Source organism: Rhinatrema bivittatum, chromosome 1 (genome assembly GCF_901001135.1).
Source record: "Rhinatrema bivittatum chromosome 1, aRhiBiv1.1, whole genome shotgun sequence".
NCBI classification, from domain to species: domain Eukaryota; kingdom Metazoa; phylum Chordata; class Amphibia; order Gymnophiona; family Rhinatrematidae; genus Rhinatrema; species Rhinatrema bivittatum.
In genome coordinates this window covers 739,929,496-739,953,490 of record NC_042615.1, presented here as the reverse complement: position 1 = coordinate 739,953,490, position 23,995 = coordinate 739,929,496, and the positions used below count along the sequence as shown (strand labels likewise).

Genomic DNA, 23,995 nt, shown 5'->3' with positions numbered 1-23,995 from the left:
CATTCTGTTAAGAGGAAAATTATACTGTATTACAGATAAGGGTTAGGACGACCTTTCTCCTCCAGGCGGAGTTCTATATTTGAACGAACAAACAAAAAAAATATCCCCTAAAAATAATGTTCCTCAGCAGTGGAATCCGTGAGGTGGAAGAGTTCGCTTTTGCTCTTTGCCCAGTTTGAGTGCTGCAGAGCCTCATTCTCTGAGAGAAATTCAGTCCTATCTCTGTTCTATCCTATCTCTGTACTGAGGCATATTGTAAACAGGTGCATTCTGCCTAAATTCCAATAACCCTGGCACACAGGGGCATTGAACTGTTTTGGAAGGCAGCGCAACACCGAGGTGTGCTCTCCAGTTTACTTGCAGATTAATTGTTAAATAAACTATAAAGTATGCTTTAATCAGAAAAAAAAATCCATCAGTAAGGCAAAAAAACCCTCCTAACCCATTTAGTCTAGCTGTTGCTATAGAAACCGGCGCATCAGGGTGAAGCGCCCCGCCCCCTTCCCAAGCTCGTGCGCCCCCGGAGCCCCGGGAGAGGCGGGCGCGCGCGGGGCCCTTTGCCGGATTTTTGGTGCGCTGATCCTATCGCAGCACCTCTCTTTCTCTCTTGCGCCCACTAAACTGTCCACGGAACCTCCTCTACCTACCCGCCACTCGAGAGCCCACGAAGGGGCGCGTGGAGGCTAGGAAGCCCGTGCTCAGGGGACTGCGCGCGCTGAAGAGAGAAGCGCAGCGCGAGGTAAGAGTCTGACACACGGGGCGCCGGGCAGACACTTCGGGAAGGCTTTGGCTCGCCCATGGAGAGAAGCTTATGGCTTTTGGGGAGTGCTGCGGCTACCGTTACTATTACTGGCAGGGGGGTGTGGGAGCAGAAACAAAGCGCTAGCAGCTTGGAGAAAGCCGAAATGGTTTTGTGCGAAGACACGGTGCTGGGGGAGGAGCCCGGGTGGGCAGGGGGCTGACCAGGTGCTGCATGGTTGCTGTCTCTTGCGCAGTTAGCTGACTGGTGCATCGCTGCAGTCTCTGTAATGCGTAGCCTCCTGAACAGATGCAAATGGAGAAGTTGTGCTACAATTATTTTTTTTTTTTTTTGCCTTTTGAACAGGTGTAGTTAATGTCGCGCGCTCTTTTAGGCGTGCAGTGGATGTAGTGAGGGGCTTGTGCTGCAGCTTTGCTTTCCCAGCAGTGCGCGGATTCCCTTAGCAGCGTTTGCTGCATCGTCTGTCTGTCGTCACGCTATCTGGGAGCAAAACCTTTCAGTAAGGGGTTTTCTTCCACTCAGCTTTTGTATTCGAGTTGTATTCAAGTCTTGGAGGGAAAAGTTTCACCAGAAAGTCCGAGCGCCGAACCCAGAGAAGACTATCCCTTCTCGGGTTTTGTGTTGTGTATGTCACGTTTCGTGAATGACTTTCGCGGTCGCTGGCTTTTGTATTCCCTTTATTTTGGCTCTGGATTTTATGCCAGATCAGCGGGTCAGAACTTGTCCTGGATAATAGTTTAATATATAAAACTAAGCGTGTTCATGACAACCGTACACAGACAGCATCATGAGCTGTTGTATTTCAGTCATTCGTTTCCTCCTCTTTGATTAATAAAAAAAGTATAAGGACGTGTAAAATCGAGATGCTGTTATGTTTTTGGCATCAGATCATTTTAGCTTTTCGTGCTGCACGGAGCGAGCATTGAAGTCATTCTGGGATCCTGCATTATAGGCGCTCGTAAAATTCAGTGATTATATGTGCGGGGTCAGGACTCAAGACTGTATGCAAGTAAACTGGGCCAGACATGGTCTTTATGTGATAGCACTTATCTCTAATCAAATGTTGGTTTTAGTTTCATAGCAACATGCTTCGGTGCTTCTGGGATTGTAGAGTCTTAACATTTGAACCTATAAAGTGAGCTTGTTCTGTTCTTGGCTGTAAGTCCAAGCAAGTTTCAAATATTAAAGTTGTGACCTTCTGTAGAGAATCTGGTCTACTAACCTTAGAGTAGTCCTAAAGTAACTATCAGGTTAAATCAGACAGATAGGGCCAGCTAAATTCTAACCTGCCCTGCTCCAGAACCAAAAATGCTCCGTTTGCTTTCTTTCTCTCCCTCACCTTTGTAATAACCCCTTCTGTTTCTAAGGAATTGTGATTAGCATTTATTTTTCAAAACAAGACATCTTAACTGAATAGCCTGATAATCCCTAATTTATGTGAATACTAGCCGTTAAGCCCGTAACAACCGGCTACATTAAAAAAAAATTTCGGTCCATTTCCTTCCCCATCCCCCCTCCCCTCCCCCTCTAGTCTCCCTCCCTCTCTCCTCCCCTCCCCTCAGTCACTCCCTCCTCCCTCCCCTCAGTGTCTCTCTCCCTCTCTCTCCTCAGTCACTCCCTCCCCCCTCCCCTCAGTCACTCCCCCTCTCTCAGCTCATTCACAACCCCTTCGGATGGCACAAATGGAAGATCTCCGGGGGAGGTCCCTCCCTCCCTCGCGCGCCGCCGCCACCGCGCCTCGCCGCCACTACTGCTCCTCGCCGCCGCCATGTTTTCAAAGAGCTGATGCTCTGCTCTGACCGATGTGTTTTGCCCGCACATGCGCAGTAGAGCTGCTCTGTACTGCGCATTTGCGGCACGTCGGTCAAGCCTCATTTATCTAATAGAATAATATCCATTACATCTGTAAACAATATTGACTTTTTGGTTATTAACAGAATTTAAAGATAGCTACTACTAATGTAAGAAAATATTATTTTTGTCTAAGCAAGTACCATATAGTTCATTGATTATATAGTGTAACTTTGTGCTGTTTTTTTTTTTAATGCAAATTCTTTGCTGCATTGAATTGTTTCCTGGTGAGTCAGAATAAAGTTTTTGAAAATAATTATCCAAGTACTTATGTTTTTCTCTAATTTTTACTGGAGCTTTATGAAAATATAAATGGAGTGGGGGTGTCCATGGTTAATACTTGATGATCTGGGGATGGGGGAGCCTGTAGGTGCGAAAACAAGTTAAGAATGCCTGTGTTTAAATGGAGCAGTGGGGCAAGGCAGGAAAGGATGTTTTTGTTTGGAATGAGGTGTCAATATAAATTTCTGCTTTGAAAAAGAATCTAATATTTTATCAGACTCTTAGTTGTTATATCAAGCACCACTTGAAAACTGCTGTTCTGAAATCAAATAATATCCAGAGATAAAGCTCAACTCATAAACGGGTGTCAAAAAATCTGTATTTAAAAATGCGACCCAATGATTCCTGCTGCTTCTTAGTAACCAGTACATGAAACTGAGGGGCTCAATTTGGTATAGTGACACGCATATCATCTGATTGCAACCAATTTGGGAACATTCTGCTTCACAGAGGTAAGTTGTGGCAAATGGGCTGAGAGAATTTTGAGGTTGTTTGGCGAGAACAGGATATCCCTTGATCACTTCATACCAAAATTCCTCTACATTCTTGTATGGAACTAATTTGTCATCATTTTCTTGGCTCACAAGTCAATGAAATCACCCTTTTCCATATTAGAATCATCAGTGCTGTCCACTCAGGTCAATGAAGAATAGGTTACAAACTCATGCATCGGGTTTTAGTTCTTCAGAGCCAAAACAATTTTGAAATAAGTAAAAAAAAAAATGTAATCTAGGATATTATTTGGCAAGATTTCTTCAGCCTCTTCATATGCCAGAAGAAACCTTCCACCCTTAAGAAATTCGCATAATTGTCTTTTCCAGCTACTTTTTCCAGAGGAGCAACTTGTCCAGAAATGCTTTCAACATTATCCCCACATCCATGATCACTTGATTGGGCCTCTGAATCAAACGATTCAGGTCATTCAAATGAGAAAAATCTTGGCCAAATAAGCCAGACCCAGGTCAAGATCCAGATTCTTGAATTTTCCATAGAGATTGTTTTCTTAAAGTTCCATGAGCTGATGAAAACTTGATCTTGTGAGAGCCATTGAACTTCCATGGGTACAAGAGGACATTGTGTTTTGAACCAACTTCCTGGCAGAGTAAAGAAGTAATGATGTGTGAACAAGCTTGTATGAAGTTCACAGCATGCATGGAATTGACCATCACATCTTTTAAATTCTGAGGCAGCATTTTGGAGGCAAATATGTGTTGATGCAGAGAGTGACAACAACGTGGAGATCGGAACCAGGCCAAGTGGCTGGGGCAGGGTCAGACAATCCCGTTCCCCGTCTGCCATTCCCCCCAAATAGTACAGCGAAGCTGCCACCCCCCACCCCCTGAGAGCTAAAAAAAAAAAAAAACCTAACAAAAATTGAGCAGGTCTAAAATCAGCTGGATAAACTTATCTGGCTAACTAAGGGAGTCATTTTCTAACGCTATTGCACGAGAAAAGGGAAGTTTCGCACTTGAAAAGTCCCTTCGATTTGTATGCACATGTATGTGATTTTATATCATGTGCACATATATGCGTGTATGTTATAAAATGGCCGCATCCACTCACATGAGCCGCCATTCGCACGTACATGTACACCCGCATGGCTATTTAAAAGTACTGTCCCCGGGTTTTTTCTCATCGACACAAAATGGGAGAAAAGCCTTAATGAATCTGGCTCTAAGTTAGCTGGATATGTTTAACCGGCTAGCTTCCATAGCCAGTTAACTTTTGAATATGGACTTCAAGATGTTTAAGACATTAAAAGATAATGGCCCAGATTATTTTTTTTTTTAATTAATCTGGTACTGTCTATGACAGCAATTAAGATCTAATCAAAGTGCATTTTCTTGTCCCATCTTTAAAGAGATGGGGACACGCTCATTTGAGGACAAGGATTTTTTCAACAGTTGGCCCTTTAATATGGAACAGATTACCGCTTGATATTAGTAGAATTTTTATTCAAATTTGCAGAAAAAAGTGAAAACATGGTTGTATTGCTATGATAGTATGTTACATTTACTCCCATAACCTCTTTAAAAATTACCTTCTATATGTACACATCTTTCTGTGTAATTATCAGCATGACCAACCTCACTTGTTGAGGGCATTTTCAGCATAAATAATCTCTTCTACTCAAAGACAAGGACTTTCGCAAGAAAATATAAAAATAGTGGTTGCACTCTTTTTCAGTTCAAAACAAAAGTGACACTCCACCTTTAAGTTTGTAACTTATGTCTTAACTTGATGAATTAGTAACATTTTCTCTGAACAAGAGGGTGGGGGGAAACAAACTTACCACAAATGTCACCACTGACGTATGTATAGTAGATAGATTGTACATGTTTTGAATATGATTCATTGTAAGTGCAGTCATTTTTGTTCTGTAGTCCTTTCATTTATTTATTTTTTTATTTAGCATTTGTTTATATACCGAGGTACAGCTGACAATGCCTTCACTCCGGTTTACATTACAACGAACCAGTTACATTTAAATTCATAACATTAAAACAGATAGAAACAGAGTATTAACTTAGTAAAAGTTAACAAGTACATTGAACAATAGATAAGAATGTATGCAGTTCTTGAAGTTGACGGTTGAAGCCGTTAAAGAGAAAGAAGGTTTCTGCAAGTCGGGCGAGAGTCAGAAGGATTGTTGGAATAAAAAGGGGGCGAGAGGTGGATATGAAAAAGGATTTATGCTTTGTTATCATTGGGTGAACATTCATTGTAAGACTGTGAGAGTAGCCATTCTTTAAGTTCCTTTTTAAAGGATTTAAGATTTTCTTGTGAATTGAGGTGTAGAGGTAAAGAGTTCCATAATTTTGGGCCGACTATAGAAATGGCTCTATTCTGGTGGAGGAAAGTTTTGGCTTGTGGTAATGAAGGGACATCCAGCTGAATTTTATATGTAGATCTTGTTGTACGTGATGGTTTATGCAGATGTATAATGTTGTCCTCTTAGTAGAGCTAAAAAATCAATATCGATACAAATCAGAGGAGAGAGTAATAATTCTAGTCTTCTGTGAGTTCTAAATTATTAAGACTACTAAGTTCTACTAGCCCATATCTAAATAGAGTCTGATAACCGAACAAATAACTGCATGGAAACCTGACCTAAGAAAGGAGTTGCTGCCTCAGTTGGTTGCGCGAGGTAACAATGAGTTAAGCCAGGTGCGAGTATTCAGCTGTTACAATTCTGCATTTCACTGTATGCAAGGGACTGGAGTACAACTCTACAGCCCTTGGCCCATGATTGCACGGTCCTGGGAGCCCCACTGAACTGTGGCTTTGAACCTTTGTTCCAGTCTGAGTTTTTCTGGGCTCTTGTCCATTCTTGGACAGAGAGATGAGCCAGTGCCAGGTTCTGTTCTCATGCAGACCTCCCCTCAGGAGTCGTCTGGTAAGATTTTCCTTCTTGTCTCAGAGCAAACCCAAATATAAAAATAAGTATAGTCTAGTTTGCATTGTGAAATATGGGGGTCATAATTTCTATGCAGAATTTATCAAAGAAAAAATACTACATTTTCTTTTTCCTTGTGAACATAAGTACAATTACTGGTACTTTTTAAAACTGTAGTAAAAAAAAAAAAAAAAAAGCCACAGGGATATGCCTGCTGGTACACACAGCTGCAGAATCATCCTAACTCTATCTGTGCCAGTGCTAAGACCTGTTCATGCTAAATGGAGATAGACACGAGCTGTTCAGGCTTTGCAGGTTACATTTTCTGTTCATTGTCATGACAACTATGGCTGTATGGAGCTCTAGAGCAGCATGTTAATCCACTTTCAAACTGATTAGTTCAAGAAAACCAAGCAGGTGAAGTGCAGCAGGGCTATATGGCTCCAACATTGTTTATTTCTATTTCAATTGTTAAACATACTAAAACATCATTATACTACTTTTAGAATCTAAGCAAGTGTCTACAACTTATTCTAATGAGTGAATTTGAAATTGTAATTCTAAAAAGTCTTGTTTCATTGCACAGTAAAAAAAAAAAAAAAAAGAATTTAAGAAAATACAGGGGTAAGAAGTAGCTGTATTTTATTATTTATTTATTTTAGCTATTTATATTCTGCTCAAATTCTAGAATGGCTATTCTGGGCAGAATACAGATTCTAACATGTAAAATCATAAAACATAACAAATCCAATTTACAGCAAACTTGCTTCAATAAAAATACAATGACAATCTTTAAAATTACTCTCAGAAAGATACCGGGAGTATGCCCACGAATTATATTTCAAATGTCTGAGCAAATTAGAAATGCTTCCTGAGAAAGATATGTCTTTATTTTTTTTCTGAATAATTTCAGGTCCTTAATTTGATATGATAGTGGAAGAGTACTGGGACTATTCTGTAAAAGGCCCGCCTACAAGTTTCCTTCAGTTGAACCCCTCTGACTCCAGGGACATATAATAAGTGAGAATTTGCCAATTGTAAAGCAAGGGCTGGCTTAGTACCATTCTAATAACGATTTTAGGTAGGCAGGACTATCTTTGTCATGTAATAGACGGAACGTGAGCACCAAAATTTTTAATTTTATATGTTGGTCTATAGGGAACCAGTGTAAATTCTGCAGTACAGGGGAAATGTGGTCCTGTAGACACTGCATTTTGGAGTAGTTGCATAGCTCTCAGTAGGCATGTACAGCAGGAAAATAATTCATTTAATTTTAAAATGAACCGATATGATATCCTGGATGAATGTCGGTATATAAAAATTTTAAATAAATAAATAAATAAAATTTGTTTCATGAGGACCCTAACTATTTTTCCACTTTGATTTGTTTCGTATGCCATTAAAGTCAATGGGGGAGGCATTATTGGTAACTTTCAGCCTATATTTGGCTCTAGAATAGGTTTTTTTTTTAAATCAATTGTTTTAAAACTTGTTTGAAGAAATCAACAGAAGGGGAGAAAGAACTCCAAGGTACCTAGAAAGACTGGAAAGTGGCAACAAAAGTGGCATGAATAGCTTACGACTCCATAAAGGGGGGTACCAGCATTGGCAGGATTTTACTAAGTCACTATAAGAGGAGTAAAGAAGCAGAAAAAGTTGGGAAGAATACCCCAAAGTTTCAAAAGAGAGCACCAGCAACAGTGCCATGAACCCTTGATGGCATCTCAAGTGGCAGGTGGAACAAAGCAGAAAAGGTGGCAGGAAAACCTCCAATGCAGGCACTGAAGAGCTTTGATGCTTCAAGACTCCAAACCACCATGATAGGTACAAAGCAATCCCCCCAAACTGGCAAGGTGTTAGCTCTGGGGTATGACAACAAGGCACAGTGGCCAAGGAAAACTCCAACGTGTAAGATCTCAGCATGGAAGCAAGGGTGAGTGGCACAGAGGCCCCCCAAGGTGCAGGGTGGAATTCAGATTTTCTTCTTAAATGGGTTTGCCAAATGTAAAGGTTATCATATTAATGCCTAATTAACAATACATCATGTAAACCGATGTGATCCCCTGAGTGAATGTCTGTATACAAAAACAAATAAATAAATAAAGCATCACACTTAGTATATCACATTGGTTTCTCTAATGATACGGGGTTGTTTTCCAGGAAAATAATGAGGACTACTTTATCTAGAGTCCATTTCCTATATCATTGAGCTGCCCTCAGCCTGTTACTTGTCCTGATTTTCTGGCACTACTCTAAATGTTATCACATTCAGAACAGTGAAATGATTATGCTTGAGCATCTTTTGTCTTGTGCCAGTATTTTCTTCTTCAGAATGAGGGCTTTTTTGAGAAAGAACTTCCCGTATCCTGTACCTGAATGCTGTCAAGTTGACATTTTGGGGTGGATTTTCAAAGAGTTACACGCGTAAGATACGTGCATAACCCCCGAAAATCTGCCCCTGCGCCGCCGAGCCTATTTTGCATAGGCTCGGCGGCACGCGCAAGCCCCGGGACGCGCGTATGTCCCGGGGCTTCGAAAAATGGGCGGCCCGGGGCGGGGCTGTGGGCGGGTCCACGGTCCGGGGGCAGTCCGGGGGCATGGCCAAGTGCCTGACACAGTGGCCTGTGTCGGTGCCTGGCGTGCCGGCAGTGAGTCAGCAGGCGTAACTCTACGAAACAAGGTGGGGGGGGGGGGGATTTAGGTAGGGCTGGGGGGTGGGTTAGATAGGGGAAGGGAGAGAAAGGTGGGGGGGATAAAAAAAAAGTTCCCTCCAAGGCTGCTCTGAATTCGGAGCGGCCTTGGAGGGAACGGGGAAAGCCATCAGGCCTCCCCTAGGGCTTGGCGCGTGCAAGATGCACAAGTCTGCACACCCTTGCGCGCGCTGACCCCGGATTTTATAACATGCGCGCGGCAGCTCGCATGTTATAAAATCGGGTGTACATTTGTGCACGCCGGGTAGCACGCACAAATGTACCCTGCACGCGCAAAATTTAAAATCGGCCCCACTGTCATTTATTTGGTTTTTCTCTTACTACTTTAATCTTTTATGGCATGCACTTCAGTAAGTTGTTTCTCTTGAGCTTCTTTGGTCTTGACCAGAAGTTCTTCCTCTGAATGAGGGCTTTGTTGGAGAAACGACCCCAGTTTAATCAAATATACAACAGGATGGGAGAATCAGGCTGAGATTGTTGGAGGAAAGGAAAACCATAGAATAAGTGTTAGGCTTTGGTAATGAAAATCATGTCTTTTTTTTTTTTTTTACTTCTTTCAAATGTTCTGGGGATAAAATACCACAGTATAACAAACCAAGAAGAGTGCAAATGTGGAAAAAAACACCCCCAGGCTCCAAAAGAGGGCACCAGCAATATTATGGAAGGTTAGCATGTGAAAGCAAGTTCTTTATGGTGGTGTGACAGCTGGGAAAGTAGGTAGATATGAGGCAGCAAGTCCATGGAAGGAGAAACTTGTTTCTTTTCTCTTTTTTTCATATTTTTGATTTGTTGAGAAAACAGCACAGTAGAAACAACAGAAATGAACAGGATGTGAAACCCTTGCTGGGATCATTGCTGAGGGATTAGAATAAAACAAAGAACTGTAAAATAGCTGGAGGTGAGGAGACATTTTTTTCCAAAATATTTCACCTCTTTTTTGGGGGAAAAGCACGCACTTAAGTAAATCAAAGAAACAAGGAGAAACAACACAGAGGCACTTGTCATACTGAGAAGCAGATGGTGTAAGCCCTTAGGTGACTGTCAAGTTTGCACTGCCTCTTTTGTGTGAAAGCAAAGAATAGGCCTTGGCAGTTGGCAACTGAGTCACCCCAGCCAAAGATCTGCCTAGTCAACCACCTCCCCCTTGGGTTGAGCCCTCAGGTCCTGGCAGCCGGAAGAACATATAGCTTAGGTTGAGGTTCAGTCCTGATGTCAAGGGTGGCTGAGAGTGAAGCGTGGTTAAGATCCAGTCCAAGGTCGAGGCAGGCTGAAGACAAACCATGGTCAGTTTCTGTTCTGAGGTCGAGGCAGACTGCAGACAAGGCGTGGTCAGTTTCCATTCTGTGGTTGCGGCAGGCTGAGGACAAGGCATGATCAGTTCCTGTTCCGAGGTAGAGGCAGGCTGAGGACAAGACACTGACAGGTATAACAGCACCAAAACACCCACACTCATACATATTAATAGACAGGCATCGCAGGTAGATAGAGCAGTAGAACCAAGACACCCATGCTGGTATTAGGAACATGGCAGTTAGGCATGTGCCAGCAAGAAACCCATCCTGGTACTAGGGGTATTTAAATAAAAAACCCACTAAGAGCAAGGATAATCAAATCAAATACTATAATAAATCTCAATTCAAACAAATTCAAGGAAAACGAGGAACACTTCAATATTCAATAAATTGTATAATGATATTTATATAGCACTAGGGCTGCATATCACATTCCCCTTAATGTGCTGTGGTGTATAATCATCGGTAATAATATATTAATGTGTATACTTGTTTGATAACTTTGAATACTTTTTTAAAAGGATTTTTTCTTTTGCCACATAAAAAAAATCACTTGGAACCCCCGCACTTATCTTTGTGCTTGATTCTCTGGGAGGAGAAACCATGTTATGTGTGGCAATGTGTGCTCATCTTAAAATCTAGCTGTGCATTTCATGCTTTCTTCCAGCCCCAGCCTGACATTGCAGTGTTTCAGAACCGTACTTCCTTCTTCAGGGGTACATCCACTTGCACACTTCTCATTTATGACAATCCTGGGTTCTAAATAATGCACAAAACACATTAATCCAATAAAATTCATTATTAAATATTGGAGTGTTCCTTGTTTTCCTTGAATTTTTATTTGAAGTGAGATTTATTATAACATTTGGTACTAAGGGTATGGCAGAGAGACATCACGCAGCAGGTCCCCCATGCTGGCACTAGGAATATGGCAGAGAGACATGAAGCAGCAGGTCCCTTATACTGGTACTTGGCCTATGGCAGAGAGACAGGAGACAGCAGGTCCTCTATGCTGGTACTAGGGGTATGGGGGAGAGAGGCAGCAGGGCCCCAATGTTGATATTAAGGGTATGGCAGAAATACATCAGACAGGTGCCCTTTGCTGGTACTAGTGGTATAACAGAGAGACAGGCAGCAAATCCTCTATGCTGATACTAGGGGTATAAAATATCAATTTAAAATATAATCTCCAACACCTTCCAAATCCAAATTACTATATATTTTGTGATTGGTTTTTTAAAAAATTTTAATTATAAGAATACTACTCAACCAATAGAAAAAAAATTCAAGAAAATTTCAAAACAAAAAAAAATATATTTTTTTTTATGTTGCTTTTTTTATGTTTTTTATGTTTTTTATGTTTTTTATGTTGCTTTTATTTATTTTATTTATTTATTTTATTTTATTTATTTTATTTATTTATTTATTTTATGTTTTTTATGTTTTTTATGTTGCTTTTATTATATACGGTATACTATATACGGTATATTATATATACGGTATGTTATATATTATATATTATATTTTATTATATTATATAAATTTATTATATACGGTATATTACCTTGTTACTCTTTTTTATCACATTGTTAATTTTCTATTGCTTTCCTTACTTTCCAAGTTACTTTATGTCCCTGTTTTATTGTAACTGCTACTTCTTCTTATATCACATGTTAATGTTCTAAGTTTTTCTCCTCTTGTCACACCCTGTTAATTGTAAACCGACATGATGCGACTCCCATCGCGAATGCCGGTATATAAAAAATTAAATAAATAAATAAATAAATATATGGTCGAGGTGGCAGGTTTCATATCTTCAAACATTACCACCCGGTAATGATTTTACTTTTTTTTTTATCATCAACTGCCCAATCTCCATCCAAACACATTAATGTGCTTAGCCTGTATAACATCTTCAGCTTTAAATATTTTTTTTGTCTTTTTTTTTATAGGCTCTTAAAAAATGGGCACATAGTTTTAAAATTTGAGAATTAAATTTTTACAAGTGTCTTATCATGAGAGAGTTAAATTGTTAACAACATTATAAGAATTCAACAGTTCAAAGCATAATATTTGACTAAAAAAAAAAAGCTTACTGGCCTCCCAATGAGGCCAAGTTTCAGTCACAAAAAGTCTTTCCTCAGGGGATGTCTGTCTTCATTCAGTCGACATGCATGAACTTTCCCAAACTATACCATCAGCTTTCCTTTTTCTTCCACATTTTTTTTTAAGATGGCGCCGGCTGTCCATTGCTCCTACCATGTGACAAAGGCCGGTCAATGGCACCGATAGCCCCTGTCACATGGTAAGGGCAAAGGGCCACTGGTGCCATTTTGTTTACTGGCAGCCGATGGCCCAAGAGCGGGAGATCACTCCTGGGACCCCAGCTGGACCACCAGGGACTTTAGGCAAGTTTTGGGGTGGTCAGGAAGGTGGGGGATTCTAATTACTAAAATCTAACGGGTTGGGGTGGGTTTGTTTTTTTTTGGATCGGGACAGTCGAAAAAAAATCAGGCCGAACCGCGGGAAACTAAATTTCTCGTGACGGGCCGATAACGAAGGCCAAACCGAAAGGTTTGTCCAAATCACATCTCTATTAAAAATTAAAAAAAAAAAGAAAACCAGTCACAAAATATATAGTAATTTGGATTTGGAAGGTGTTGGAGATTATGTTTTATATTGATACTAGGGGTATGACAGAGTGAGCCCTCTGCTGGCACTAGTAGTATGGCAGGCAAGAAGAGAGGTAAAAACAGTGGGGCGGATTTTAAAACCCCCGCGCGCGTAAATCCTCCCGGATTTACGTGCGCAGGGCCCTCGCGCGCCGGCGCGCCTATTTTGCATAGGCCGCCGGCACGCGCAGAGCCCCGGGACACGCGGAAGTCCCGGGGCTTCCTGAAAGGGGCATGTCGGGGGCGTCACCGAATGATGCGGCGTTTGGGGGGTGTGATGCGGCATTTGGGGGGTGGGCCTGGGGGCGTGGCCGGGCCCTCCGGAACAGCCCCCAGGTCGGGTCTTGGCGCGCCAGCAGCCCGCTGGCACGCGCGGATTTACATCTGCCTCCAGCAGGCGTAAATCCATGGATAAAGGTAGGGGGGGTTTAGATAGGGCCGGGGGGGGGGGGGGGTGGGGTGGGGGAAGGGAGGGGAAGGTGAGGGGAGGGCAAAAGAAAGTTCCCTCCGAGGCCGCTCCGATTTCAGAGTGGCCTCGGAGGGAACGGAGACAGGCTGCGTGGCTCGGCGCGCGCAGGCTGCCAATCCCGGATTTTATAGGATACGCGCGTATCTTATAAAATCCAGCATACTTTTGTTTGCGCCTGGTGCGCGAACAAAAGTACGCGATTGCGTAGTTTTTTAAGATCTACCTCAGTAAGGGGTAGATTTTATAAAGTTGCGTGTGTGCGTCCATGTGCACAATTGTGCAACCTGTGCACGCCGACGCCCGGGGCCTTCTCCCGTTCCCTCCCAGGCTGCTCCAATTTAGGACTGGCCTGGGAGGGAACTTCCCTACCCCCTAATTTAACCTTCCTACCCTTTCCCCTAACCTTCCTGTGCCCTAGCCATATTCTAACCCCCCCCAAAAAGTTATCTTACCTCTTGCGCCTGCTGGCAGCCTGCTGGCACCTGATCCCCCGGCACAGCGGCAAATAGCCGCTATGCCAGGAGCCTCTGACCCTGCCCTGCCCCCGGACTGCGCTGCTCTCTCCCCCATCCCAGCATCTTCCATTACTCTTTCCTCCTCAGCTCAGCTTAGTATCTCACATCACTCTTTCTCCTCCCTCCTTCTCAAACCTAGGCCCAGCATATTTCCACAGTACTATCCTGGGTCCTACTCCCTCACTTAGCTTGGCTCAGTTGATCCAGGAGGACTCCAGGATTAAAGGGAAAGGGGTGAGGGTCAAATTGTAGAAAGGCCGTGGTGCACAAAAAAATTAGAAAGTAACTGTGGGACCTGTCTGTGAGCCAACAGCACGTGGGCCCTTTGGTGAACTTCACCTCTCACACGGGTAATGGGAAACCTGCGCCTCAGGAGGGGGTAGAATTGCTTCAGAGCAAACAAATGGACGAGTACATTATTAGATAAGCACGGCACACACTGTTCAAGAACCGCCATCAATTTACAGTCTCCACCAGTAGCCACCACACCAAGCACCAGTCCCAGAAGACAAAAAAGGTTGATTTTGGTATGTTAAATACTAGCAGGTATAAAAGTGTCCTAGCATAGTTGATGATGTGCATGTTTATTTAGGGTTGCCAAGTATGCAGATTTTCTCCGGACAGTACAGATATTAGAGGGACTGTCCAGAAGCCAGGAGGAGGGCTAACATGTCCAGATTTTAGTCCTCCAGGTCCAGCTACAGTCCCTTTTGGTATATTCTCTATCACACTTGCTATCTCATTTTTCTGCGGAGCTCTGCTCTTTCCCAGCACAGAGGTGTCTTAACTAAATGCTTCCCCAGCCAAATGGCCTCTAGTGCAGTGCACAGTTCAAACGTCAGCTGTTTGAACTGTGCAGGTCTCTGTAGCCCACATGGTTCAATCAGCTGACCTTTGAACTGAGCCCACAAGAGGAGGAGAGCATTGGAGGAGCAGTAGCTGGGCCCTCCCGGCCAAAAATAAGACACATAGAAACAGGGAACGGACGCTCCCAGCAGAAGAGAGAAGCTGGAGTACTGTGTGCTGGCCAGGCCCTCCAATTGAAGAGAAGGCGGAATGTCAGCGGTGATAAGCCTGTGCAGCCAAAGAGAGAAGCAATGTCATCTGGATAAATAGAGGAAAGGAGGCATCCCAGTGCCACGTAGGCCAATGGAGGAAGCTGAAGCTGCACTGTTTGCATGTTCTGGGGAAGATAGTGAGTGTATGAAGGGGAGGAGAAAGCATATATGTGTTGGGGAGTGGAGAGAGAGAGCACCTATATGTATATGTATGTGGGAGGGGGAGAGAGCATATTTTGAATGTGTGTATAGAATGAGAGAGAGATTGAGGGATTGAATATATGTATGGGATGTAAGAGAGAGTGCACGTGTGTGTGTGTATGGGATGGGAGAGGGGAGCACGTGTGTGTAAGGTGTGGGAGACAGCGCATTTGTATGTGTATGGGAGGGGAGAGAAGAGAGAGGGCACGTGTGTATATCAGGTGGAAGAGAGGGAGCGCATTTGTATGTGTGCATGTGTGTGGAGTGGGAAGGACTTAGCTCATGTGTGTGTATGGAGTGGGAGAGAGAGCAGAATTAAGAATGAGGAGGTGGTAAAAGGATACTTGGATGCTGGCTAGAGGGTAAAAGACAAAAGAAAGGGGCATGAGGCAGGGGAGAACATGAAAAAAAGAGGCAAGAGTGCTGATGAGAAGATTACAGGCAGAGGAAATAGTTCAGGACTGAAAATAGGTGGAAACAGGGACTAGGGAGTGAGGGAATAGAAGATTGGGAAAGAATGAGAAAGCAGGGAGATGGACTGGGAAGTGGTTTTGCTCCTACAGAAGGTGGTGGGAATAGGAGATTGAAAGCTGTTGAGAAAAAGACATCGAGGAATGAAAGCTGAGGAGAAAGAAGAAGGGATGAAATCTAGCTATGAGTGGCAAGAGACAGAGGAAAGGATATGAACATGAAAGATCAATCTCAGACAAATGTAGAGGAGGAAGTGAAAAAGACAAGAGAGAAGAAAGTAGCAATATATTGAGAAGCTAGGAGAAGATCGTAGGAGAAGCAGCAGAGAGACTGGGATCAACACAACTTGAAAAATAAGATCTCTAGACAACAAAGGTAGAAGAAAGCATTTTAATTTATAGTTTACTGATTGGAAATGTCTATTATGCAAATATATGCATCTCTTATCCTTTCATTTTGCTCAGCAGAGGAGGAAATTCATTTCTGTTTCGAGTTCTCCAATGTTACATTGATTGTGGAGTCTGGCTTCTCAGGATTTCCAATTTCAATTTTTTCTCAATATTTCAAATTTCTGGTCAGATAGTCTGTATTGTGAGGGTCTGTCTGTGTTCTGCATGTGTGGCTGAGGTGAGATATACTGCCAATATGTAGTTTTTATGTAGTGATTAATAGCAGTCTACTTTCTTCTCTTTTCGTAATTCGTTGTTCCAAATGTAAACTGGAGTGAAGGCCTCTAGCTAAACTTCGGTAAATAAAAACGTATAAATAAATAAATAGGAAGTATATTGGTGCTCTAGGGCTCATTGTAATATTTGCAGTGCCACTTTTTCATATATAGTGTTAGTGCTGTCTGTGTTCCGGGTTTTAGTGCTGTTTGGGAATGGCAGGTTTGCTACATAGGTGCAGAGTGAGCTTTTTTAAGATTTTATGTTGCTTCATAGAGAATCTGGTACAGGATGGAGATTGTGTTATTGTTATTGAAATGATGTCAAACTTTGAATATTCCTTTTCATATGGTGAATAGTAAGGGAGACCTCCTTCTCCTCTTCTGCACCCTTTTAGGGAGGTTTCTATGGATACAGAATATTTATTTGCAGAACTGGAGGTGCAGGATTTCTATAGGAGTTTTGTTCTATTCTGTATAAGTTGGGGGTTAATGATAGATCACTCTCATATTCATCTGTATCCAAATGGCAGATGAAATTTAATGTGGACAAGTGCAAGATGTTGCATATTGGGAAAAATAACCCTTGCTGTAGTTACACGATGTTAGGTTCCATATTAGGAGCTACCACCCAGGAAAAAGATCTAGGCATCATAGTGGATAATACTTTAAAATCGTCGGCTCAGTGTGCTGCAGCAGTCAAAAAAGCAAATAGAATGTTAGGAATTATTAAGAAGGGAATGGTTAATAGAACGGAAAATGTCATAATGCCTCTATATCGCTCCTTGGTGAGACCACACCTTGAATACTGTGTACAATTCTGGTCACCACATCTCAAAAAAGATATAGTTGCGATGGAGAAGGTACAGAGAAGGGCAACCAAAATGATAAAGGGGGTGGAACAGCTTCCCTATGAGGAAAGGCTGAAGAGGTTAGGGCTGTTCAGCTTGGAGAAGAGATGGCTGAGGGGGGATATGATAGAAGTCTTTAAGATCATGAGAGGTCTTGAACGAGTAGATGTGACTCGGTTATTTTCACTTTCGAATAATAACTAGGGGGCATTCCATGAAGTTAGCAAGTAGCACATTTAAGACTAATCGGAGAAAATTCTTTTTCACTCAATGCACAATAAAGCTCTGGAATTTGTTGCCAGAGGATGTGGTTAGTGCAGTTAGTGTAGCTGGGTTCAAAAAAGGTTTGGATAAGTTCTTGGAGGAGAAGTCCATTAATGGCTATTAATCAATTTTACTTAGGGAATAGCCACTGCTATTAATTGCATCAGTAGCATGGGATCTTCTTAGTGTTTGGGTAATTGCCAAGTTCTAGTGGCCTGGTTTTGGCCTCTGTTGGAAACAGGATGCTGGGCTTGATGGACCCTTGGTCTGACCCAGCATGGCAATTTCTTATGTTCTTATGTAGGATTGATTGCTGTTGACTAATTAGTCTTTATCTGCTGTCATTTACTATCAGGTCAATAACAGTAAAAGTCACGGGAGAGCGGGCGAGTGAGCACCCACTCTCCCGGCGCGCACACAGGCCACTCTCCTGTGTGCGTGATTCAATAAAAAAAATTTCAAATTAAGGCCCGCAGTAAAAAGAGGCGCTAGGGACACTAGCGCATCCCTAGTGCCTCTTTTTTGACAGGAGCGGCGGCTGTCAGCCATTTTGATAGACGACGCTCAATTCTGCTGGCGTCGGTTCTCAAACCCGTTGACAGCCATAGGTTCAGAAACCGGACGCCGGCAAAATTGAGCGTCCAGTTTTCAACCCGCAAGCCGCGGGCTGATTTTAAATTTTTGTTTTTAATTTATAATTATTTTTAACTTTTGGGACCTCCGATTTAATATCGCCATGATATTAGGTCAGAGGGTGCACAGAAAAGCAGTTTTTACTGGTTTTCTGTGCACTTCCCCGGCGCCGGCAGAAATTAATGCCTACCTTTGGGTAGGCGCTAATTTCTGAAAGTAAAATGTGCGGCTTGGCTGCACATTTTACTTACTGAATCACGCTGGAATAACTAATAGGGCCATTAACATGCATTTGCATGTTGCGGGCGCTATTAGTTTTGGGGGGGTTGGATGCACGTTTTCGATGCGCTATTATGCTTACTGAATAAGGGGTAAAGCTAGCGAGTCGAAAACGCGCTGTACTGTATCGGCCTGTATGTTATTAAAGTCGGGTGGCATTAATAGTTGTGTGTGAACATGCAAGTACATTGTCATTAAAAAATTTACTCTGTACCTCTGAGTGTTCAGAATTTTCATGGCTGAAAGTTGGCAACCCTATGTGTACTTTATAAAATACAAACTTATGCACATAACTCACAAACAAGATCTCACAGCATGCCCCAGACTTGCCCATTTAGTCCGCATTTACTGTAATGTGTGATCCACATGAGTATGGATATACTCATGGGATTTATAGAAATAGCATCTACACGTATACCTGCTACTTAAGCATGTATATGCTAATTTCATGCACACAACCCCGCTGCCAGGCTTTGAAAATGACCCCTATTAATTGTTTCAGAAATTCTTTTTGAGTCTTTTCCCCAAAGCAAGAGGGAGAGAGGAGTCAAGAATGTAAACCCATTCATTAAAGGTTCCATTTCATAAGCAGTGTTGCCAGTTTAGCAATATTGTCGTCCGATTTGGCAGCGTTTTCAACCTGATGAAGATTTTAGAAATGTGAAAGCAACAGGAAGCTAATTTAGCTATTTTTAAAAATATTAGCTACAAATCTGGCAACTTTCTTACTGTTTAAATCCTCCACCAGGTTCCCTGCTGGCTGAGCATGACTGAAAAGTGACTTTTTGCATCACCCAACCCCTTTGGGCTTCCTGATGACATATCCTTTTTCATGCCTAAGCACCAGAGTATTTTTTTTTTGGGGGGGGGAGGGGAGGGAGCCTGCTAGTTCCTCCTTTTTTTGTTTTTTTTCTTCCAGCTTATTTGGAAACCAGTACTGGGATTCTGGTGCCATGAATCTTCATTCCCAGCTATCCAGGGATTTTCTTCTACTTAAGGACTTGCCTTTCACCGTTCATAGTCTGGTCATTGCCAGAACCAGTTCTGAGACTGGGAGTCATACACCAGGGCTCCTTCATGATTTCTAAACTTGGCCACCAGATGTCACCCTTAAAGATAACCATTATTCTCTCTTCTCCCGCCGCCCCCCCCTCCCCCAAGACTGTGAACTCTTTCTCCACAGCATTCCCAGGTGACCTGGTGTGCAGAAGATGCAACTCGATGCTCAAACCCTTCTGCATGGCATACAACTAAGCTACTGGGCCAGCCCTCCCCAGGAGTGAGCAGGTCACATCTGGGATTGCCTCTGCCATCTGAACATGCTAAATCAACTAAAGCATGTGTCATCAGGGAATTCAGAGGTCTTGTTAATTTGTATGCCCTTCAGCGCTCTACATAATTAATATTACAGTGTTAAGGAAGCAGTCGTAATAGAAATCACTGTTTTTTTATTCCTACAAATAAGCTGCACCTTAACTGAAAAGTAGGTTTATGCATAATTATTTATTGCACAGTAGTTTCGGTCCTCAGAAAGTGTTTGATATTTCTGTGTTCTGCCTTATAAGATCCCAGCTTTCACTTTTCACTTTCTCCTCCTCCTCCTTCTCCTTGTTGAATATCAGATAAAGCAAATATTGCCCAGAAGAATGAGAAAGAGACTCCTTGAGAGACAGATGTCATTACAGCCACATTGGAGATATTTCCCATAAACTGTATACACTGTGGTTCATCAACATTCTGGTGTTCTTGGCCTCATCTTAGTTAAGGCAAGAGGCCATCAATCTGTGCACTGCACATAGGGGACACTTAAAGGATGAGTTTTATTAGGCGTGCTAAGCGTAGCGATGCATGTATATGACTGGAAGGAAAATTCAGGCAGAGGAACAGGGAAAGGCTTTGGAACCACATGATGACTTTTTCTTCACATTAAAAATATATGCCATACAGAGTTGAAGTCAATTCAGCAAAGAGAGAATATTACTCAAATGTATCAGAGCCTCCCTGCAATAATCCACATATGCTGTTCAATACAGTAAAATTTCTCACTAAATGTCGAGATAATGTGCCATAATATGTAATTGCTAACTCTCCTTTTGAACTATGCAATGCTTTTGCAAATCACTTGGGTTCTAAAATAACAAACATTGTCAATTCCTTTCCAACATATACATATCTGATGTGACACCTGATTCAGTTTGAGCTAGTTTTGAAGATGTTACAAGTGAGATTCTTCAAATCATCTCAGAAATGAAGTCTTCCACATGCCTTCTAAATCCCTGCTCTACTATCTTGCTAAAATTAATCAGGGATAACATCACTGAACCAATCACATTGTTAACTCCTTCTCTCTCTTCTGGATCTTTCCCGACCTCTCTCAAAAACTGCTTCAATTTTGCCAATGCTAACGAAACCATCTGCTTACAGTAGTGATTTAAATAATTTTTAACCCAGTATCTCTCCCATTTCTCTGTAAAATAATTGAATCAGTGGTCCTTAACAGTTAACTCAATATCTCAATTATCACTCAATTATCACCCTGAGCTTATAGGTGTATTGTCACCTTTTGGTGGTCATCTGAGTTAACCATCAGGTGTTATGTCTTGAGTTCCCTACGACATGAATCGATTGCCATCCATCTTGTTGCAAATTTTCTCAACGTAGTTGAGCTAGGCCCAACCTTCATAATCCTTGAATGCTCCCCTTATTCTATCTGCGTAAAACAGCAATGCACCATGCTGAGTCGGGTTGAAATGCCCTACTACGCTGGCCAATCTCAGGAAACCCTGCACCCAAGTCACAACATTTTTGGGCTACCCTTGGCCCTGTTTTCACTCTTTTCCTTTTTTTTTTTTACTTTTCTTCTTATCCTTCCTACCCCCTCTTCGCCCCTCCAATAACCAGATGCTTAGGCACCTCCTCCCCTAACTCAGTTAATGATGCCAAAGCCGGATGTCCCCTATCATGCCTAGGGCCTTCCTCTAATACCACCTGCCTGATTGGTCCTGACCCCCTAGACTGGAGGAAGAGGAAGATGAACTAGAAGAGGAACTGAATCTAGCCCTCCTTTTCCGCCACCCCGACGCATGCAATCCGTGTACAGATTCACTCTTACCTGCCCCCAAAGTCGCTGCGCTGCTTTCCCGAGTCTCCTCCAGATGGGTCCCAACTTCTTACTGGGAACGTGGCCCTCCTGTCCTTGCAGGAACTCTTTATCCATCTATGCCTCCTGCCTCGGAGTTCCTGGAAACGCTACGTCTGCCCGCATCTGAAATAGAAGATGCCCCTACCCCTGCACCCCCCCAAACTCCTGTCCTGCAACCATACTCGCTTTTCTCAAACCTGCTGGATGCTGAAACAAAGCAGCCTGAGCCCTGCTCATCTGACCCTGGACCCATGTTGCACTCATCCTGGCGGAAAAATTCTCAACTGACCCAGAATCCAGCAGCCAAAGCCCCCGGTACCCATACCATCCTGAACTGCCCTTGCCACCCCCGTCACTAGTCGGGTACTCACATACCGCTCTAGGATATCCGCTATAAGCTCCGCCTGGGAAAATCCACTCAGTCCCTCTTCCCCATAATTTGGCAGTTCCCTGGCATACCCTGCCATGCTAGCTCTACCCCTTCTTCCCACCCTAGCCTTCACTGCAGGCACCTCCGCCGTCCGCCTTCTAACTGGACGCTTACCCCTCCCTCGTGCACCGCCCTTCCTCCCTTGCAATAAGCCTGTTGTTATGGGGAAGGGGGCAGGGTGGCTGCATGCTCCTTAGGAAACCTGAGCTGCTGGTGTAATCCGCGCACCTCCCTCCTCCTTCTCACGGAACCTTGCCTTTTTCACCACTGCTGGGCTGCAAAACTGCCTGCCCCTCCCTCACTGAATCCTTCTCACTATGGGCGCAGGGTAGGCCAAGCCAGCCATGCCTGTGCTAAACAGCTCCAAAGGAAAACGGGCGGTGCAAAAACCGCGGGGGGGTCGCACAAAATATGGGCCGGAATCAGCGTGGGATAGCCCGGGAAAATCAATATTCCCGCCGAAGCATATGATAAATTTCATATCGTAGCAAAGGGAAGCTTTGCATGTGGGTGGGTGTGTGTGTGTGCGCGTGAAGGAATGGGTGGGCAAAGCAAAGGCCGGCTTGGGGCAGGCACAGGGCCGCTCTTGCCGGAATCAGACGCCCCCTCAGGCGAAGGCCGCCGCATGGGCTGGGGGGGCCCCTCGCCTTCAAGGGGGGGGGGGAGACTGGGGGACAAAACCGAGGGGAGGGCCGTGGGCAGCGGGGTCGCCAGGCCGTCAGTACTCACCAGGGACGGTCTGCTCGAGGGGCTGGGTGCCCAGCCGGGCTGCACCTGACCGGATGCCGTCGGAGGTCGGCCGACCACCGCAGCAGGTAGGGAAGTGGCTCCGCATTCGCGGCCGCGCTTCATGCTGTCACTAAAACAGAACCTAAGCACTAAAACCGCTAGCAAAAACCTCCAGCAAAAACCTCCTGGATCAGCTCAAGCTGCGAAGCAAAACAAGCTGCTGCCATTTGCCTCGCTGCTTCTTGCTGACTGAGGCAAGCAAATAAAACCCGCGCAATTGCTACTGTTTCTGAGGTGACCAATGATGAGGCAGCAATTCAGACTTGTTGCCGTCGCCATGGGTTACCTCCACCCCTCCCCCACCCCACCCCCCATCCCCTCTCCCTAACGGCTCCCTGCGCTGCCTCTCCTTACTCTTAATACAAGGCACAGGGGTAACCTGCATGTAGCAACAGTTACCACTCAAGCAATTTGTTAGGCAGACTGGATCAAGCATTTGGGTCTTTATTTTCCATCATTTGCTATGTTATTGTGATGCTTGGATTCATTGGAATGCAAGGTATGACTGCTGAAGCAGAGAGGTGAACTTCCTTTAAGGGCCTTATTTATTTATTTTCTTTTTATTTTTGACACCTCAAAGCGGATTACATTCCTCTGTGTTCAGGATTGTGAACTTGGTATGGGAAATCTTTGGGAGCTAGTGATTTCTAGGACTGGGGGTGATCTTATTGGATTTGTCTGTGCTCATCAGTAGTCGAATTGCTGCAGTCTCTATTAGTTTCTAGATGGCAGATTAGATTGGGTATCCTTGTGTAGAGTGAGTTACAGTAATCCAGGTGGAAGATCACACAGGCCTGGACAGTTGTGTTAAAGAGTGGGCAGAGGTGTTGTAATTGGTGTAGATGGATGAACATAGTTTTGTTCATGGTAAGTACTGGGCCTTAGTGGTGAGCTTAGAGTTTAGGATAAAGCCCAGGCTCCAGAATTGGAAGTTGTAGGGGAGGGGTGTATCTTCTAGGATTACTTTTTTGACTAGGGGATGAGGTTTTCTTTCCAGCTCACAGTATTTCACTTGGCCTGCAGGGACTGGAGGAGGCTGCTGCAGCTACCATTTGTGCCTGGGGGGGGGGGGGGGAGGGAGAAAGTGAGTGAAAGAGAGAAGACAGCCAGCCTGTGTGTGATTGAGAGCATGCATTTGATTGACAGCATGTGTGTAATTGAGAGCATGCATTTGATTGAGAGCATGTGTGTAATTGAGAGCATGCATTTGATTGAGAGCATGTGTGTAATTGAGAGCATGCATTTGATTGACAGCATGTGTGTA

General features: G+C 43.5%; 1 protein-coding gene across 3 annotated transcripts in view; it reads left to right on the top strand.

The window, feature by feature from the left end:
- The first annotated feature begins 494 nt into the window (after positions 1-494).
- The window catches only part of NIM1K (NIM1 serine/threonine protein kinase), a 175,913-nt gene continuing 152,412 nt past the window's right edge, over positions 495-23,995 (top strand). For 2 of the 3 annotated variants that reach the window (XM_029577920.1, XM_029577939.1), the window contains exon 1: positions 495-739. The gene's annotated coding sequence lies outside the window, so the exon portion shown is untranslated. Of the gene's footprint in view, positions 740-23,050; positions 23,231-23,995 lie in introns of those variants that run through there. The other variant, XM_029577929.1, reaches the window with a different exon arrangement.